Below are 19,957 nucleotides of genomic sequence, written 5' to 3'. Positions count from 1 at the left end.
GTTCTCCTAAACAATTGGGAGTGGATGGGGACTTGTTGCAAAACATTCTTAGCAGATACGGTGAAGATTTTTCAGCTTTAAGAAGGATGTAAATAACATTTTTTTCAAACTGATTCAGGAACTCTGATCTTCTGGAGAGCTGGCTTACACCAGAAAAGCAGTATGGAGGCAGTTTACGTTGTTGAGTTTTTTTTTCTGTTATTTCTTTTACATTTTAAAACAAGTCCCCAACTACTTCAGTTGTTTAAGAGAATCCTGCTGCTCTGTTTTGATGTGAAGCTGCAGAAATGTTTTTTGGACTACAAAACCTTTTTTTCCCCCTTTCCACCAGCATGAGGGTGAGTAGATGATGATTACGTTTTTATTTTTGGACGAACTTCCCCTTTAAGTGTATGTATGTAATACCAGTGCGAGAGAATAACTTGAAAAGAGCATGACATTTACAAGTGCAACATGCAAGGATCGTTCATGCGGAGGCTGTTAGTGATACAGTGGTAAGTCGTGTTGGGAGACTGGAGTCAAGCGCACAGATGAAGAAATCCTTTACTGACCAGTATTTGACTGGTGGCTGCAGGTCATATCTGTTACTGGCTGGGCTTTTTGTTCTAGCCGACAGTAAGGGTCCTTACTTTTATCCTCAGGCTGAGGCGGTCTGACACTGCAAGTCCTCAAGGTGAAGAGTGAGCTAAAACAGGTCCGCGGTAGTCCGTCTGAGAGGAGCATCAGCAGGAGTGGGAGGTGAGATTGGGTGACAAGGTTTAAATTTCCTCCTCACTTCAGTCAGTTCTTTATTCGCGCCTTCCTTGAACGGCAGGGTTTTATGATCATCCGCCTGCCACTTGAAAATGTACTTGTCAGCCTGCCAACGTAACTGCATTTCACGAGTGCAACACTGCGAGTGATTTTGTCCCAAAATGAGTGCATAATCTCCAAACGACATACCTAAAAATGACAGGGAATACGCGTGTAGCTGATGCCCAGGCCTGCATTTAAGCTTTTCCTCTCGACATCTCTGTTTCAGATCACTGATAACTGAGAACACCTTGCATGAATGGCTTGCTTCAGTTCATTGGACCTTCCAAAATATGAATTATGTTAATTTCAAGCCTAGATTTACATCAGTGCCTGAGCTCATTTTCTGTGTATTGTCTGTTCAGTTCCAGGTGACAAATATTTCTGCTGTTACACAAAGATAGATTGTTTTGAATCACAGTATCATCCAGGATCAGCTTCGTTTTAGTGGTGCTGGAGTAAAAAGGACATCCTAGCGGTTGCAGGGGCTACATAAAGATGAGGGAGGGGTTGAGGTTTGTAGTTGGGAGTGCTGTGAAGATCAGAGATGTGTGAGTGAACTGGTGGGGTGATACTGGGGCCAGCAAAAGCTCTTACCTGTGGTATCACACCCTTATATGCTGGACTCAGAGATCGTCCCCACTGTAGGGAAGCACGTTGCTTTCAGAAGATCACGCTGCCTCTGTCTAGAGGAGTGTGTGTGTGACTGAAACAGCTCACAATCTTCTCACTTCTCAAATCTGTGCTTAGAACATCTCTCACATTTCATAATGCCAGCGATGTTGAAGCTGCCTTCTCTGGGTTAATTGGCACCTTTCTTGCGAGCTGTTTGTGTTAAAAATGATGTGCTAACTTGCAGCAAGAATGGAGTTCAGTTGTTCGCCCAACCATTGACACCAGCTGTTTTTGCATCATCGCTGAACAGGCAAAACAGCACAAACAGTAAGCTGTTGGGGAAAACTAAATAATGTATTAATCCAGCCAAGATGCCGCTCCATGTAAGCTTTGAGTGTACGTGCTCAGTATCTTTCAAACACCCTCATCGTTCCATAGGGCCACCAAGAGACAGTGAATTTTCACTCTACTGGTGAATCTTAAGGAATGATTCTGAATGCCTTTACGATGGGTTCTTAAAAAAACAAACAAAAGTATTCTTATAGCGTGAATGTTCATTCTTGAAAAAAAAAAAAAAAACTTAACTCATGGTTCACTTACTAGCTTTTAGCATTTATTTAAGTGTTCCTCTGCTTTTGTTGCAGATGGGGGCCTTTTAGTAGTGGTGGCACTGCACACTGTTACAAAAAAGGGCTCTTGGCTACACTTTCCTACTTCTATGCTGCCTTCAGGTACACCTCCTGCATTTCAACTACTAGCGTCTGAATTATTTATTCATATGAATGTCCTCTGTTTAAGGCCGCTCAGATGATAAAATGTGCTGTCTGGTAGCCATATTGGAGGTCAAAAGGTCTTGGCCTATAGCATTTATGCATGTGCAATATGGACATTGCATATCTTGAAATATGACTTAATTATACTGTTATTTTTATTTTTTTGTTGCAAAATTTGGCTGGTTATTAACCATCCATTGTGTTTACTCAACTAAACATAGAGAGAACCACCTGACAATGCTTTCATAGAACTGGTAATTGCATTTACATTACAGCAAAGTTTAAAGATATGTTTATTGGTTATGTTTCAATAGGCGACGAGTCATTGCCTATTAGCCTAGCATTAAACAAGGAAGGTGGTTAGAGGCTCACATATTTTTGAACTACAATGTCATTTGTGTATTTGGATTTAGTTGAAATGAAATAACTGACCCTGATTTAAGAATAAAACGTCTAATGTGAATGTGGTTTTTGTTTACAATATCAAAATCAATTCAGGTATTTTGTGTTGTAATAGCAGCATGAATGGGGAAAAATGATTTCATCCCAGCAATCCAAGCAATGTTAAATGAACTATTGCGACGTTCATAGTCTCAGCCACTGTAATCTAAGGCAGACAGGTCAGTCTTGTTAGCTTGAATATAAGGGCAAATGACCCTTTCCCCTGTTGTTTTCCCAGCCGTTGGAATTGTCTGTGATCAACGTTTCTCCGACAGCACTCGAAGGCAGCACAGAGATAGCGCTGCTCCTCTGCTCCAGTCAGTATCCACTCCGAGGTGTGCTCTCCGCTGAGTTGCACACGGAGGAGAGCCTCTCGACAAGTTTCAACCTGGAAATACCGTCCCTCTGGCTCCAGCGAAAGGCAGTTTTATTTTCTCGCAATTTTGTTTCGAAAGAGAGGGAATTCTGCGGAGGAGGATAGTAGTCCCCCCAGAGCAGAACACAACAGCAACTGGCGTGAGCGCCGCCTGTGAGCCTTGTTGTCCCGGGGGAGCCTTTTTTTTTTGTTTGGGGTTAACCTCACTGTGAATACCATTGGCGCGGTTTCCTTCAGCCTGGAGTGTAACTGAGAAAATATTCCCAAATACTTTCTGCCTGACGTGTTTGAGTCCGCCGGGTTGAGCTGTGATGAGGAGAGCATTTAACAGCGGTGAAGCGCCAGACGGAGACAGCGAAAGCTAAGCTCATCTCACCAGCCAACGGTGGTCCCCCCCCCCGACCGCAGCCTCGACCGCTGAAACACAGGTACTCTTAACTTAGCACGTCAACGCTATACTCTCGTGGTGTGTGCTCTGCCTTCGTTCGCGTTACTTTGCTAGATAATGCTGCGTACGGCTGTCGTTGGTGTTCAGTGGCCAGACAGTGAAATCAGCTAATGTTAGACGGCGAGCATGTGTATTGTGGTGTGTGTGTGTGTGTGTGAGAGAGGGAGGGAGGGAGTGGAGGTGGTGAGTGTGTGTAAAGGGGGTATTGGGCAAAGCGAGAATAACGTCTCCCCATGGCTCGCCTGGAGTTTGCCTGATCCTCCTGTACTAATTGCATGCAGGGTCCCCGTTTGAAAATGGGGCAATTTAACACTGGTTTGCGCTCGGCGCTCTTTTTTTTAAGCTGAACAGACAAACACGCAGTATGTTTGGAAGTGTGACATGAATTGGTATTGTTCGGCTGCATGACACATTTATCCCAAACCCGATGGCAAGCCCCGTGGACTGACACTGAAAGTTTTATATGGATAAACTTTGGTGGATGAGATGAGGCCGCATTTATTGGGAGAGGGTGTAATTTGTTTTCTTGTAGAACGTCCATCGAAGAAAACATCAGACTGCTAGATTTCTAAGGGCGTTTGGTTAAAAGGTTCTCCGCACTCTAGATGTCCGCCTGTGAGGTATGATGAGCTGGTATGATCAAGGTATGATGCCTGCAAACCATTAATTTGCTGAGTGTTGTGAGGTTGTTAGCGTTTTGAAATATCCCAACATTAACAACTATGCTGTCATGGTGACTCTTGTTTTGCTGGATACTGTAGTATGCCTACTGCTTCTGTCAGAGAAGACTTGATGTATTTATTCTCTCTTGTATTTATGTATGTATTAACCCTATTTGGCATTCTTTTTTAAATGTGATTTTGATATGAAATGTTGAATCCAAAATTAAATCTGATCCACGGGGGTCCCACTCCGCCACATGTTATTTGATCCACAGTTCCAGTGATCCTCTGATGCTTCACTCCCTGTATTTGGTTACGATTTAATCAGATATGCATGGAGGCCGTTAATCCTTTACTTAACTAGGGTAAGGAACAGCAAACATGGAGGGATACGCACATCATTCATGTCCATGCTGCCCTGTACAGCTGAAGCACTGCTATACCTTTGAAAATCATCTTCAGTGGAACATTTGGGTAGTATGTGCCTTGCTCAGAGGCATTGTTTTCGGGGGAGAAGACAAAGTGTTTTCCAGTCACCTCCCTTGTGCAACATGTTACGGTCAGCATGGCTAATTAGTTCTAGCAACACGCCTCACATTTGTGCCACCACCATGACTGGGGTGGAACGGTTTACAAGCCATGGTTCATTATGTATTTTGCAGTTGAGGGGTCACGGTTCAGTGCAGAGTGTTTCTTAACTGCTGCAGGCAGGAACATACCTGCACCAGTAGGCTTTTTTCTATGCGTTTGTGCGTGTGGTTTGTGTGTGTGCGTGTGTGTAGCAGTGAAAACGAACACTAACGTCTTAAATGCATTTCCACAACTGGGCTAGTGTTCCTAGCATGTTGGCACTTAATGCTACTTTAATGTCCAGCCCTCTAGAGTTTGTTATCTTTTTTTCTATGACAGAATAGACCTGTTTGTCTCTCTCACATCCTTTATTCAAAAAACACCAGCATTAGACTGTAAACTTTGTTACAAAAGCCTTCTTTTATATCTAAAATATACAGCAGTGGTGGACAATCTGCTGATAATATCAAGATATGTTTAATTGTAATCACGATCCACAATCTGAATTGTGATCTTTTTCTCAATTTTTCTCAACAAAAAAAAGGGTGGGCACCCTTTTGTAACCTTTATGTCATCATGACACACCATCGTGACCTAACTGATTTTGAAATTGGGATGCATCACGCTTAAAGACAATCATAACAGATGCACTTCTGTCTAATCTCGAACATTCACACAGAACAAGATTGACAACATGGGTCGTCTATTCTGCAGCAAGAACTTGAGGCCAGATTTTTCAGTTTCAATATCTGTTAAAAGTGTATGCTGGCTAACGTTAGTCTCAAGGACTAACTTACCACTAACTTACCACTGATTGGCAGCACTATCAGATGTCTCTCTCAGTGGCTTCTGTGTTCCTGCTTGGAAATTACTGACATAATCATCTAGACATTAAATCCCAGATATCAAACATGTTTGATATGATTAAAGTGGCCTTGATGAGTCTGTGGGAGAGGTTTACAACTGGATCCTTACTTCCCTCACATTACCAGATAATCTGTGTTGAACTTCCGTACGGACTAAGCTCTGAGACCGGATTTCTCCTCTGATTGTCAGGAGGGGAGAACTTGGATTAAATCCGCCCGAAACACCTGCAGTGTGAGCCTGGCCGTGCAGGGACTCTGACTGGACATGCTAGTTTTTGCACTGTCCGGTGGGGGACCTTTTTTGAATCACAATGTTATGATGGTACAGGGTTCATTAGTGGATGGCTGTTTTGTGACAGCCATTGTTGATGGACAATGACATTGTCCATCAGCCCAACCTTAGTAACAACTTAAGATCGTCAGATCACCCGATCACCTATCTAATATACAGCCACAGGTTAAAATTAGATCATTTCTCGTGCCTTTAATGTAATCTGATTTTACACTGGTGAGACCTTTTGAGCAAGTTGTTCACTGATCAGAATGAATGTATGTGTTGTCTGATAAGGTTCAGGCCATTTGTCATTGGATCCATAACTTTACTTCTTTTGTGCTTGATTTTCAATCAACAATACATGTAATTTGGGTTCTGAGACCAATCAGTTTTAGAATAATGGCCTTTATTTGGAGATTAAGACCATGATTCACATACAATGATGCTGTAATTGCAATTGTGATATATATTCTATTCTTAGAACAGAGCATCAAAGCCAGATGATTCATTTTCATTGTCCTTACATTTTATTCTAGCTGAGGAGGAATTTTACAGCTAGATAATAAAGTAGACACGCTATTAAGCATAAATTACTCATGAAATGACTCATTGTGAATGATTTTGTCTGACTAAGCACTACCTTTTTTCATCTGATATATACCACTGTAACATTTATATTCAAACCACTTGAAAAATGCATGAAGGTACTTTCAAACTGCCATGTCTTCCAACTCTTAGAGGACCACTGTACCAGAAGATTGCTGCCAGAAAAGCAGCTCTTCTACTCAGTCATGGAAGCAATGAGAAGGACTCCCTGTTTGGCCTCATCTCAACAGTTCATTTAAACACAGTCTCTTAATGTAACAGCCTTCTTAGTGATCACAGGCTCATGTATAAATGCCTATTTATTTGGCATTATGATACACTCTCTCATTGCAGAGTTTGGCTTTAAATCAGATCTGTATGAGGAGGGGGCAGTATAATTAATAATCAAACAGTGAGATACCAGAATATGCAGTATGAAGAATTCTTCAATTTGTTGCCACTGCTAGTCTGTGAGATTTCCAACAAGACCCTTTATCGTAGTAAGGAACTGGTAGGAAATCAAATGAGCAAAGCTATATCACTGTTACAAGTTTGGACAGCCAGCTGCAGCTGAAATAACAACACACTCTGCGGTGCAAAAGATAAGACTGAAATGATTCCAGATTTACTGCTGTGGTAACTTCAGGATTAGCCATATCTTAACAGACAGAGGGCATAAGGAGCTGTAGCTGCTTATCGGTGATGCAAATCTTGGAGACTGGAGCACATTTGTCACACAAGTTAAGCTGTTGCATTGGAGTCTGGGCTAAGGTTTTGTATCAGTGGAACATTAAAACGTAGACTTGAAAAGGCCAAAGACAATGATTCAGCTTCCAGTGGTAAAGAAGACACACTAAAAGAAGTATTTAGTCCCTTGCTTAAAACTGTGCTGTATAATGCTGTAGAAAGACACCCACATTTTTGAAATTGGTCCTGTATGATCAGAGAATACAGAGAGAAAGGCCTATGGTAATTCACTTTTTGCTTAAGAGATAGCAAACCTGCAACAACCAGAGTGCACTGCGCTATCCTTAGGGCTGTAATCGACCAATCCGTGCTGACCGAAGCCATGAAATTTTGACTAAAAATCGACTAATGGGGCGGGGATCTCTTGATAGCCTTCCACTTAATTAATTAGAAATAAATATAAAGACTAGTAGTCTATTTGCTTTAGATGAAATCGTTTTTGACCCTATTATTTTGCACTGAAATTAATTAATTACAATTAATTAATAAACACACTCGAGTCTGCCAGCTCTGACGGCGTTTTGCATCACGTGCATCTGCGCAATATCATAGCCCATGATTTCCGATACTATGTCAACTAGTAATATCAGCACAAGAACTGTTAAGGAATATGTAGACAGTTATTTTCGTCATGTTATAATAATTGACAGACTATCATTTCTCCCTGTACGTGTCCTCGCACAGAGCGAGACTGAACACAGGAGCTCAGCTTCGTGGCTGAGATCTAGGGGATGCTGCCGTTGACTAAAACATTGAAATATGCCAATTCTGGTATGTTCAGATACATAAAACGGAACGTGCAACCTAATGCAGAGTCAGCTCACCGTTTTTAGGTGATATGCCTTGTTTGTAGTTGAGCTGTGATATACGAACTTGTTTGCAAACTTTGCATTCGACTTTTTTTTCCATTTTCTATTTTTATAAAATGCTGCCACACTGTTGATGTCTTTGACATGGTAGAATAGGAATGACTGATGAATAAATATTTAACAAACCACTGGACCTAGGCTTTCTAGTTCGTTCTTCAATCTGTTTGTCTGTTTTGGGTTGGGCTAATCCAAAATAGTGAAAACAAGGGGGGTGTTCTGAAGAGGGTTACTGTGAAACAGGAGTACTCTGAAAACACCCCCATTAGCACTTGGTACTTTCCTCCTGATGAAGTCAAATAAGCCATATTCAGGATGCACAGCATTGGGATGGAGAGGACCCGCTGCCTGTTTACGCTCTGTCATAGCAGCATGTAATTAACATGCCAAAAATTGACCTATCAGAATTTTGGTAGAGCCAGAACATATCGACCAATAAATCAACCAGTCGACAAGGACACTACAGCCCTAGCTATCCCAGACCAAGAAACATTCCTTCGTGGTGGTGGCCAAATTCCTGTTTAAAAAGCAGCAAAGAACCAGGCTGTGTAAGGCGGTACATAAGTTGCTACAATACATGACCTGAACTTACTTGCATAGTGGTAGGGTAGTAATACATGTTATAAGCTAATGGCTTTGCTCACATAAACAGAATTGCTAATGGTCTTTCTGTTGTGGTTGTCTGTGAATATGGATGCTAGTTTTCTGTGCCTACCTGCGTCTGGGTTTACAGCTTGTGCGTCAGGTGTGTCATGAGTTCCTACCACTAAATAGTCAATCTTCATCTTTGTTTTGCAGCAGAGATGCTGCTTGTGCATCATTTAAAGGATTAGTCATACCATTCAGGTTGCTAAATAATTTGATGTTTGTGAGAATGACAGAATACCTTCAATTTGCAGTCTCATAAGATTATGATTTGATCATTTAAAAGGTAAACCTCAGTTTAATATATTTTCAGAGCTTGGTCATACCATATCAGTAGTGTGTTTTAGTCAAAACAAGAGAGGCAAATGAAGCAGAGTGTCAAGTTGTATCCAAATAAATGCATCATAATTAAATCAGCAGTATGTGTACAAGTCAAACAGAGCTTAAATCTGTGTTCAGACTGACTGTCCTTCCTCCTGTTATGCAACCGACCGCTTCCTTTTGTTGTGTTGTTATGTGCATGAAACCTTCTGCACTCTCAAAGGTCTCCTTGTTTGTCTTCGTCCTCGGCGGCCACGCACAAAGCCAGACATGACCTCTAACCCTAGCTTTAGATACTGACGCATTGTGCAGGGCTGAGCATGCATTGTGATTCCTCTCCGCATGTTCATTAATTATGCATAATGCATACGCTGCTATCCTCAGGCCTTGTCCCACACATACACAGAGCCGCAGACTCTCATTCCAAGTGTGAAAAAGCATCTCGCTCCAAGCTCAGTGCACAGTCACAGGCCTCTGAGGATGCCGTGACATTCCCAAAGGAGATTCCATTCCCCCGTAAACAATCCTGGCATTGACATGGGCACTGATTAGTGAGTTGCCAGGGTATTCCCACAATGGCCCAGCAGAGGATAATGAGATCGGATTGAGTTCTCATTTAGGACTTTGTTGGCAAGAAGTTTTGTGAAACTACTTGTAAGCGTTTGGGGAAGCTGAAAGTTTAGTTTACTACCTCACCAAAAGTGTCGACATTCAACAGTTTGTTCTGACGAGGTGCTGAAAGCATCCAGGAAGCACTGCAAGCTGTCAGAGCTATGGGTACAGAGTTCAGAGATTTGTCTCTTATGTCTTCTGTCAGCACTTTAACTCTTTTTCCTGGAGTTACAGGAGAGAGTTGAAGTCAAAACTGTGCTGCAGCAAAAATACATTTTGCCTCAATTTTCAGTCTTGTCTGCAATTTTTTCATTTTTTTGTGAACAGGGTAAAACATGAAGTTTATTGATCTTCTCAGGGGAAATTGGGTCATTGCAACAAAGAACAGAGCTAGGGGGAAGATGTATATGTCTAAAAGCAACAAGGCAGGCCAGGAGTTAAATAAAGTATAAATGTAAAATGTATTTGACAACTTTGGTGACGATTCTCAGTCATCCAGGTATTTGTTCAGTTCTGAAGAAGCTTCTTGGATTACGGGTGAAATAATCAAACAGTCCAGTCCAGTTGCCTACCATTTAGCACTTGTATGTATTTGACAATTAATTCTTATGAAGAACACATCTACACTATTATCTTCAAGTATATATTCCGATTTTTTTTCTAATTGACCATTCATAATATGCTCTCCCTCAAACAGTGATTCCCTAATCACAGTTTAGCAGTCGTAACAAGCCACAGCAGGCCTGCAAATCTTTGGATTCCTCCACATGCTGAAGTGCTGTACATGTGTCTGTCATAGGCAAGATACTGTGTATATGAAGAGTGAAGAGCATCAAAACAATTTCAGTTGCCCTCCAAACCCCAAAAATTGTGACTGTAAGAAATTAATTGAATAGTGTGTTCACCTGCTGTAATGTATGCTGCAAACTTTAGCCTATCTAGCTAACTAGCTTACTGCTGGATTTGGGGAAGCTTACATCCAATCACCCCTATGCTCTTTAACTGAGAACATTACCTGTATTAAACCCATCCATTAATTAGTCCTCATCCTTAAATCCCTCGCTCTCATGTATTGTATTTAAATCATATTGTTTAAGAATAGCAGTCAACTAAAAAAAAACTATACTTTGGTTGCATCTAACAGTAAAGCATCTGTACAGAGCTATGGTAGAACAGTTAACATTTTAATTACCATCTCTTTAAAGGGTTTGGATAAACAGTTTTAACGCACTAACTGAGTTAAATGTTATATTGCTGGCTATGTAACCACAGCTACTAAAATGTGCAAACAACAGATGTCACTTCATTAGACAAAACTGACTGTAATAAGTGAGAAATCTTCTTTTCTCATTTGTGAAATTGGGGACCAAATGAATTTTATGATAAATCTGCCCTTTCATATTCTTTTATTTGATAAAGATGTCCCTTCAGTTTCTTTCAGAGTTTTCACTTGAGAGTTCATGTGGTGATGACCTCACTGCTGTCAACTATAATTACACTTGTTAAAATGTGTATGTGAGCAGCCGTCCTGCCCTTGGTTTAGGTCCAGTGAGTGACCTTTGTCACTTGTCAGCCCTCCCCTCTCTCTTCAGTGGCTTTTTTGTCCATCTATCTAGAGCTTTCTGATGAAGGCAGACAAGCAAAATATAATAAATGTGTTGTCTAAAAGGATTTTCTAAAGAAATTCCAACATTTGAATCATAACCTGTCATTTCCGTGTACCAGTTATTAGAACACCAGTGTCAGAAGTGGCACATTTGTGTAGTTAAAAGATTAAAACTGATCTTTTAGTTTAATGAAAACACTCACTTAATGAAGATGTTTATGTTTTGTCTTCTTGCATAAAACCTACAGAACAACTGCATCACATTGGCCTGTGGTTGAACCTCTGAGGTGACCACACCTATTCTGGGGATATTCTCAGTGACTAAGATAAAGGTAGGGGAGGAGGGAAATCCTGGACTCCTGGGTTAAACTTTAAACCCTATGTGTTTGGTATATTCCTTTATGGGCCAGAGTGGTCACATGTCATGTGTGAGAGAGATTTGTTCTGCATTGGAGTGAGGTGACAAGCCCCTCTTCTTCAAATCCAAAGTTGAAGTGATGCTTTATATGAATGAGACCTAGTCCCACTTCATTAAGGAGATTCTGTAGACATTTTTCATTGCACATGAAGTAGTTTGATGTCATTACTTTCCTCCCTGTGCCCTTGTCATGTAGTGCGTCTGCATTAAGCTCCTCTGGTTTTGTTCATCTGTAGCCTGATTTTTCTTTTTCCAGGATGAGCTCCTGAGCGCCACAACACTCTAAAGCCCTGGGGCTCCAGACACCAAGGACCCAGTGAGGCCAAACCTCCCCTAAAGGAGTTGTGTATTGGGTCACAATTGTGCGTTCACTGAGACCGTTCATTGGACACCCACTTTCCAACACCTCGCTCTTCCCCCTCTCCCATTCCGCTAATTAGGTTGATGGGTGTCATGTTGTCTGGGTGCATTAAGGTCAAATTCACCTATCGTGTCACAACAGAATGCCTGTCAATACCAAGTGATCTTTCCTTTCTTCTCAGTCGTTTTTTTTTTTTTTTTTCCAATGATAATTACTGAGTTGACATTAGATAAAACTCCAGTGAGCCAGTGACTAAGTAGAGCCAGATAAAAAAAGATCTCTTTTTTAAATTTTTTTTTTTTATTAAGTTCACAACAGACACAGAAAAACAGCGAAACGGACCTCCATTGGTAGGCAGTTTGTCGTATCCAGACCTTCATTTTGTATTTCTTCCTAACAAATTGTATTCAAACATCGCGCTTGAAGGGAAAGCCTTGACCTTGTGACTGAGCCAGTATATACGATCCTGGGACCCTGAAACTGAAGCAGCTACGTGGAGTTCAGCCATCATTCATTTTGTCATTCACACCAGTGATTTTCCCTCTGTCGGCCTAATGTCATCTGTGTAGTAGACCTGTTACCTGTGCTATATCTTCCCATCTAAAATATTACATTTTGAGCTCCTTTTCTATTGCCGTTACAGTGCCTATACATTGTTTTAATACCAGAAGAAATGAGTTGTTCTCAGAGGAGAATAAGGTCCCCAGAACATTGTATGAACTTAGGAATGTAGCAGGTTCCGCCAAATATGAAGTAAAACGGTACAGAATGCTGTTGACCTTTAAGGTCTGATTAAAATTTCTCCCCCAAAACTATATAATGCACCTTTAACAGCTAACACTAACGTCACAACATTATCTTATATTGGCTCAATAAACATGAACATGAAAATTGTATTTACAGACGTCTCAAGCGAAGGAATAAATTCAATATTGCCAAGACAATTGGAAAAAAATTGTCTGCAATATTTTCGACAGATTAGATGCTTCACAGTGGGTGGAACCATCACAATTCAGCAGGATACTGTCAAACAGTGTGCATTGTCTTCCCTATTTGTACAGCTCCTCTTGCCTCTCTAGATGATGGTAGGTCTTTTGCCCCGCCTTTAAGCATGGCCTTTGTACATGTGAAGAATAATAAGGCCTTCACTATCCCTTTGTGTAGGCTCACATCATCATTTATTTATTTTTATACCCATGAAAAGGCTTGCCATTCAAGGTACATTGAATAATGTGCAGTTATAATATGTTTAGTGTTTGGAACTTCTTGAGCCCCAGACAGTGATTTTTCTCTGCTTGAGTTCATGTCTGAAATGCCATGTGAATAATGTTTATAGAGTGCGCAGTTGTGGTTAAACAGCAGTTGATTTAATTGTAACAACAGAGCAGGACAGTTGTTGGCAGCCGTCTGAGCTATTCACAACCTTATCATCTGGCAGGCAGCATTAAACTGTCTGGTCAGTGAAGCACATTGTGCCTTTCTCCCATTCTTTGTGTCTCTTTCCTATTGAAAGGACCATAAGGCATCAACTGTACGACAGACAATCAATTTCCACTTTTTTCAGGACACTGTGTAATAGTCTGATTTACCTGTGCATGCTGAGACCGGTTAAATTGAAATCTTATGTTTTTGTATGCTTCTTCACTTCCTAACATATTTATCCAGTGATATCCAAAATCGTTGCAAAGAATGCCACAGTGTGATTTTGATTCAATTTCATTCAGATGCTGTGATGGATATGAGATTATACAGTTACAGTTATGTTACAGAGGAATTATCTGCCACGTATTTTTTGTTCATAAAGAAAAAAACAACACATAAAAATTGCTTTTGTTAGTCACCATTGTGCCAATGGCTTTTCTACTGGCAAGCTGTCTTTTCCTCTACTTGTAGCTTATTAAACTGCATGTAGTATTTCTACTTTTTCTTACTCATCATTTGATTAGGTGACTGCATCTACCAACAACACCATGATGGAATTTCAGCCTGCATGCACTTTTATTCAGCATAACATTGTCGAAGCAGATCAGACCGCCAGAGCGAGGGCAACAAGTTAGCACACTGCGGAGTGAGATGTCATGTTTGTCAGTTGACCCATCTTTTCTCCAAAGTCCAAAATATTTCCAGACTGCTGATTTATACCCCAGAGGGTAGTAAATATCCTCATCGTCCTTTTCTTGGCTGCTGATTATTGTACTGATTCAGCTACTATGCCGAACAGAGAAACAGTTTTGGATTCCAAGCATCCCTAAATGGGCTTGGCCTTGGTATTTTATATACTCAGCTCCAAAAAGAAAAGCTTTGCTCTTCTGCTCAATTTCTGTGATACCTGCAAGGCTTGGTTAAAAAAAAGTTTTAGTTGCTAAGGAAGTTTGATACTAGGCCAGTACAATTTAAGGACAACAGGCGGGGGAAATGTGATTGATACTTACTCCACAACATAGGTCTACATAGGTTTCTTTTAAACTCGGGTCTACCCACTAAAAATCCCCTATTGACCTTGACCTCATTCCCAGTTCACACAGGCACAGCAGCCCGTCTGTAATTTTCCGAAGCATTTTGTATACATCACTGATGCCATGTTTCACGTCACAAATCTGCCAGAAATCTGTGCTACAAAAAAGGAGAAAAATTGTGTTCACTGTTTTGGAGTGAATTCCCGGTGATCAATGATATGGGCATTCCAAAGGTATTGTGTTGTTAGCTTCAGAAGGGGTAGCTTTCTACTATTTTCCAACATCCCAGTTTGTTTGCTTTAATACAAAACAGGAACAAATGCTTCATCACGTCACCAGCTGCGAGCAGTGCTGTTGTGTCCACTTAAGAAAGACGGTCAAACTGGAATAACTTTTATAGACTTAACAAGACTTTGAGCCATTATCTATTTTGTGCATAACTCCAGTAAAAGCCATGTTGTTGACCCTGAACACACTTCTGAATGATAACAAAAAAGAGGATGTTACATATTCTTTTGTATGGGTTGATTTTTGGCCACAAACAGCAGCATAGCACCAATATTCCATTAGCTTATCAAGGTCAGCTTGTGTTAGCAAATCAACATTGGCAACGTGACAGCTTCTTGCTTACTCAAATAATACTTCATGGAGCTTTTACAATGGAAAAAAAACAAAAAACTAGATGCATGAAAAAGTAAGACCGCTTTTCCACCAAAATTAGAGGGTCTACATAGGTTTCTTTTAAACTCGGGTCTACCCACTAAAAATCCCCTATTGACCTTGACCTCATTCCCAGTTCACACAGGCACAGCAGCCCGTCTGCAATTTTCCGAAGCATTTTGTATACATCACTGATGTCATGTTTCACGTCACAAATCTGCCAGAAACAGCTGTAACAGAAGAGTAAACAACAAGAGACCCATTGTGAAAGTAACATCTGCACAATGGGGATTAAGTTATTTTATTTTATTGTATTTAATGACCTCCTGAATCCCACTCAGCCACCCTCTGTAGCGGAGACAGAGCTGGAGGATGACGATCATCACCGATATCCCTGGGTGAAGTCACTGCGGTAGTCAAACAACTCCACAGTGGCAAAGCCCCAGGGATTGATGAGATACCACCAGAATTGCTGAAGGCTGGGTTTTGAGGGGCTGTCTCTGCCTCCAACAGTATGTCCAGTAATGAAATATCCATCCCAAATTCCTTCTCTAAAATGCCATCATTTCACACGGCAGAATTTAACGTGTTCACCCGGGTCTTAAGTTGAGAGAAAGCCAAGCCGAGGTTAAAAAAAACCCCAGGTCTACTGCAGAGTCAAATGACCCAGGTGTAAATGCAGAGTTTATTCCCAATGCACACAAACAAACATTTTTTAACACGCAGCATGTCAACAGTGTTATCAATTCCCAAAGTGTGCATTTGTCTGATGTCCAGGCTTCTTTGGCTTGGCACTGTTGACTGAGCCTATAACAACTTAATACATCAATAAAATATTGTTCAAAACCATACACTTTTAATACCTCTCACAGATATTCCTGAGATATAACATCAAAGGCTTTCTTTCTGTCTAGACTTACAAAGAAGCACTTACTCATGTAGAATTAGTAATGATACCTCTCAGCAAGTATCCCACATCAACCTTCCTTTAATTGCACATGAGTGCTCTTTTTCAAATGTTTTTTCAATGCTTTCCCTGTCTCCTTCCTTAAAATGATTGACATAACCCCAAGATAAAAAGAGCTGTGAAGGTTTACCTGTCTAGAGTCCAGTATTAGATACTGACTTGAGCATGTCTGTGATCTTATCTATACATATTTGATAGAACTAACTAGAAAGTCCATCTGGACCTGGTGTAATTCTAAAATTACTTGTTTTACTTCTGTTGTATCCACAGTTATTAGGCCAACCTCATGTATTTTGATAGGATGGGATTTAATGGGTTGAGATTTGCGTGTTTTTTTTGTTTGTTTTTTTCAACATGACCCCCCTGGTGTCCATCTAAACGTGTATCCACCAGCTGTTTATAATCACATGGATGCAGCTAAATTACATAATTACATAATTTCCATCAGTAAACAGTGGACCTGACTCTCACTCACGGAGAGGGATGCTGCTTTCTGGGGCAAATTTAACTGAAATCTCGTTCTGGAAGGCTGACCATCGCGTTGACTTTTTCCAATACAAGTTGCCAGAGACAGTAACTACAACAACCGCATCTGTAGCTTTCACAGAAACAGCAATGCAGAGACTGGGTGCATGATTCCCACTACTGTATTGAAATGGCTGCTCAGTGTTTTATATTGGGACTCAACCATGTGGACCAGCAAACTAAAACAATTATCCGAAATTGGCTGAAAACTGAAGAGCGCTGCAGACTGAAGTGTCAGTTCTCAGTGGGAACGACTGTACTACTGAAGCTCTCACATTTCAGGGAGTCATTTCAAAGTTCAATCAATGATTCACTGAAAAATCAAGAATAGAGAAAAAATTGCTTTATGGTGCTTAATGACTGTCTAACACAAAAAACATCTTACATATCACAGGATAAACCCAAGGTGTAGAACTGTTAAAATGTCTATAAAGTGACTGTGATACCCAACACCGTCCCTCGGTACACAGACTTTGTATTCATCTTAGGAGGGTGAGCTGAATTAACAAGGTCACTTCACTGACGTCCACCCTCCAGAGGCTGAAGGCAGTAGACTTAAGAGAAGGCATCAGATGACGAGCATGAGGAGTCAGACAAAAATGCAGTACTGAAAAAGAATCACAAAGGCTGTGTCACACATTGATTTTGTCTTGAGTTTGTCCGGGAAAAGCGCCGACTGTCTGACTCCAGTGGGCGGGGTGGACATGAATATGAGACTTTGGCCTAAGGACCAGTTCTGGATTGCTTTACAGTCATTTGGGACTGTGGTTCACTTACCAGATGAATTAACAGCTGAGAAATTATTTTAGAGAGTTATCTATGACATTGCAATCTGTCACTCCAGTTAATGCCTGATTATATCTGCAGTAATGTTTCCTGTGTATTTGGCAGCATGTTAAAACCTTTATGCAGAATGTGGAGCTTGCCTTTAGCTGCAGCTACAGGGAATATCACGAGGTGCTAATGTCACTCAAGGATGCTGAGCAGACTGTCTTGTCATTGCCTAATTCCTGTAAAGCTCCAAATTACCTCATGAATATGCACCACTGACAGAATTAGGGTCAATGCCTGTCAGTGCGGTCAGTATCATACTGATTTGGGTGCTGTATGAGCTGTACAACAGTAGGGAAACTTAAGAACAGCACTGCAGAGTTTCTCTGTATATTAGGTGATTTGCTTATGTTCTTATCCAGTGTTCTTTACCATGGGTATGTTTATTAAGTCAATTCTTTATCACCAGGTATACTGATCCAGTAATATCAATAGGACCTTTTACAAACTATTGTTATCGGCTGAACTTGGTTAAAATAGTTGCATGGAGGATACACTGAGTCAATCATCATGATTTGAGGGCAACCTCTGCTGTAAATATCTAAATCCTCATAATCTCCCTCTCCCTCTTACTCTAAAGTAAACAGATTGACATAGACAGGTAACTGCTGTATGTTAACGTTAGACTAACTTTTTATCAGAGACCCTTTTTCATAAAGTAATTCTTTATTATTATTTCACCCCGTGAAATACCTCCCATGCATTACTCTGGCCATGGGGTTACGAAACATGGGCTACCGTTAAATCTTTGCCTTCCCCGGAACAACTGATTCTACCGTAGGCTGACAAGTATGGCATTCATGTCATATCTAGTCTCGCATCTGACCAGTCTCACTTTATTCTACCCATACATTAGCTAGTCTTGAATAAAATTCAAATTAAATTTCTTAGTGCTTGGCTCAAATTGTTGTCTTACACAGACGTGTTTGTAATGATTGTCTTCGGTACCCCGACTTCCTCGCTCTTTCTCCTGATCCACTATTTGCTGCAAGAGTGACTCTAGGTTTGTTAGGTCAAGCAAGCAGGCCGGCTGTCCGGCGGGCTTCCATGCCACTGCTCCGCCACCTGGCCTGTATGCTTCATCTAACAAGCCCAAAAACACTGCCAGGTGATGTGTTAACCCACAGGGAAACTTGGGCTCATGATCCCCTGTATCAGCTCTGGTGCTGGCTGTTGGCTTTTACAAACCATCTGCAAGAAAAACTCAATGTTAACCCCTTTACACCAGAAAACCGCAGAACAGTTAGGATTAATAACATGTCAGTGACATCTACAGAGATTATCGTGGCTCTGGTAGTCTTTAGGACAACAAGAGGGAGGTATATTGGTGGGACCAGCAATCGTGTGTCCGTCCTCGACAGCCTTCTGGTGTCACACCCTTGGGTGCTCTGGTACCCCCACTGTACAACCAGAGGGAGGGATTGCTACTGGCTGCCATATTGATTTGCAGTTTTCAACAGAAAAGCCTGCATGACAAAATTGAGGTTCACAGTTTGAAAGAAATGGATATTGATTTAGGGAGGATCTCATTAACAATGCTATTCAGTTGCACTCTGGGAAATGTAGGATCCAGTGCCCAGTAGATCTCAGCCTTTTTTTTTTTTTGACCATTCCTTTTTTAAGCATTTATTAGCTAAAGAGACATATTATCCTCATGAGTTGGTGGAGACATTGATGGAGAAGTCAAATGAATATTGCACTTGGATGCATCACCATGGTCACCATGTGTAAACCCACTGTGATGTCACCCGCTGGTTTGAGTTTGGTATTACAGTCCTCTCCGTTCTGGTATTCGTGGAGCCAGAGATGATATTGGAACAAGGAGGTCGAGCTGGGGAGGATACCCTGCATAGATCTGACAGGGAACCTGAGGACATGCTGTGGGAATGACAAGGTAGCCACATCCTAAAGCACACCCTGCTTTATCCTCTATTATACCCTAATTGGCACCATAAATTACCATTAGGCTATATTGAAGAATACTTAACACCAGTGATACATGAAAGTAGACCTTAAACTCATTAGGAAACTGTTCAGTGAGATATTAAATCAAGTGAGAAGTAGGGTAAATTTCTCATAAGTTTACATACAGTCAGACTTGTTTTGCAACCAGAGTGGCAGCCCCATGCCAGCTATTAAATTGTGGATAAAAAATCTGTTATTGCAGGTTTGAGTTACAAAGACAAAAAGATGTCAGGATATGCAATATATTTACATGATATGTTCAGGAGTGCACTAATTCCTACTGGTTCCACACATCAAATTCATCTGTTAATAGGGCTAATTCTATAGTCTGTTATTTAGAAATTCATTCTAGGATGGAAAGTCACAACTTCTCAGCAGTCTCACACTTTAAGTATATAGGGGAAGCATGTTTTTTGCTTTTAAAACACCTCCTAGTGTTTTGCGTCAATTTGTGTCTTTGCTAAGGAAGAGCTCAACGTGAGAGGACTTTTTTTTTTCTTTCTCAAAGGTCTCAGCTGTGGGTGGCTCCACTCAGCACTTGGATAAATTATTCATGTAGAAAAAACATGTAAAGA

General features: G+C 40.9%; 1 protein-coding gene across 3 annotated transcripts in view; it reads left to right on the top strand.

Annotated features, from left to right (window-relative positions):
* The first annotated feature begins 2,875 nt into the window (after positions 1 to 2,875).
* arhgap32b (Rho GTPase activating protein 32b) overlaps positions 2,876 to 19,957 on the top strand; it is a 115,417-nt gene continuing 98,335 nt past the window's right edge. For 2 of the 3 annotated variants that reach the window (XM_037120809.1, XM_037120808.1), the window contains exon 1: positions 2,877 to 3,425. The gene's annotated coding sequence lies outside the window, so the exon portion shown is untranslated. Of the gene's footprint in view, positions 3,426 to 19,957 lie in introns of all 3 variants that reach the window. The other variant, XM_037120807.1, reaches the window with a different exon arrangement.

This window comes from Acanthopagrus latus, chromosome 13 (genome assembly GCF_904848185.1).
Source record: "Acanthopagrus latus isolate v.2019 chromosome 13, fAcaLat1.1, whole genome shotgun sequence".
Taxonomy (NCBI): domain Eukaryota; kingdom Metazoa; phylum Chordata; class Actinopteri; order Spariformes; family Sparidae; genus Acanthopagrus; species Acanthopagrus latus.
Note: the sequence above shows the minus strand (reverse complement) of the source record. Positions and strands in the feature narration are given on the sequence as shown.